The sequence below is a fragment of the Mus caroli genome, chromosome 5, assembly GCF_900094665.2.
Source record: "Mus caroli chromosome 5, CAROLI_EIJ_v1.1, whole genome shotgun sequence".
Classification (NCBI taxonomy): domain Eukaryota; kingdom Metazoa; phylum Chordata; class Mammalia; order Rodentia; family Muridae; genus Mus; species Mus caroli.
The window spans coordinates 59,569,172-59,570,851 of NC_034574.1; positions in this window are offsets into that span (position 1 = coordinate 59,569,172).

Below are 1,680 nucleotides of genomic sequence, written 5' to 3' on the forward strand. Positions count from 1 at the left end.
GTTTTTCGAGACAGGGTTTCTCTGTATAGCCCTGGCTGTCCTGGAACTCACTTTGTAGACCAGGCTGGCCTCAAACTCAGAAATCCACCTGACTCCGCTTCCCGAGTGCTGGGATTAAAGGCTGGCTTCTTTTTATATATTTTTAAACTTTATTTATTCTATGTGCATGTGTGTTTTGCTTGTATGTATATCTGTATGAGGGTGTCAGATTCCCTGGAACTGGAGTTACAGACAATTGAGAGCTGCCATGTAGGTGCTGGGAATTGAACCTGGGTCTTCTGGAAGAGCAGCCAGTGCTCTTAACCACTAAGCCATCTCTCCAGCTCCTGGACATAGTTTTCTATGTCCACATTAAATTTAAATAACCAGTCAAATATTACATGGAACTCTCAGTCTACTTATATTTTTATAGAGTTTATTTATTTATTATATGTAAGTACACTGTAGCTGTTCTCAGACACACCTGAAGAGAGCATCCGATCTCATTACAGATAGTTGTGAGCCACCATGTGGTTGCTGGGATTTGAACTCAGGACCTCTGGAAGAGCAGTCAGTGCTCTTAATCACTGAGCCATCTCTCTAGCCTCCTAGTACTCTCAGTCAATATTTCAAATATTCTACCTCCTGAGGGAAACCATTCTTTAGGTTCCTTTAACAGGCAGAAAGCCATAGCTGTCTAATTTGGAATTCTGTATCATCTCCATCTTAAGGTTCAGATCATGTTACAGAGTGCAATTAGACAAAGACTACCTATTTTTATTACACAACTTTCACCACAACTGAATGCATAAACTTATTGCTATGGTTACCTGTTTGTGCTGTACACTGAAATTTAATATGTTTTTCTGTAGCCTTCACTTCCAGTACAGCAAGACCACAATGAGGCCATAAGCCAGCAGAGCTAAGGAAGCAAGCTTATAATCACTTACACACATGATTAAAATAACTAGTAACCATGACTTTACTAACACAGCTGCCTGCCTAAGTTCTGCTTACGGAGTGTGGATTTCTTAGTCAATGTCATTTTCAGTACAGCCAAGTGCCACACATCGAACAACTGTATAAAAAGAAGTTCATCAAACAATAGTCCGAAAGGCAATACTTAAAACTTTATAGCTATCTAGCATCTCACATCCCCTGCAGATTAGACTGTACACTGTGTGGTAGATACACAGTAAAACATATCCTGACCTCCAAGCAGCCTTCCATATTTGTAATCTCTGTGACCATAGCATTTTTGCTCAGCATCTTAGAAAAAGAGAGGTGTGTGATAAAATGAAGATAAAGATCTAGCAGAACTCAAAAACAAACCTGAGATTCCACCTTACACCAGTCAGAATGGCTAAGATCAAAAATTCAGGTGACAGCAGATGCTGGCGAGGATGTGGAGAAAGAGGAACACTCCTCCACTGCTGGTGGGATTGCAAGCTGGTACAACCACTCTGGAAATCAGTTTGGCGGTTCCTCAGAAAATTGGGCATAGTACTACCGGAGGATCCAGCAATACCTCTCCTGGGAATATATCCAGAAGATGTTCCAGCTGTTAATAAGAACACATGCTCCACTATGTTCATAGCAGCTTTATTTATAATAGCCAGAAGCTGGAAAGAACCCAGATGTCCCTCAACAGAGGAATGGATACAGAAAATGTGATACATTTACACAATGGAGTACTACTCA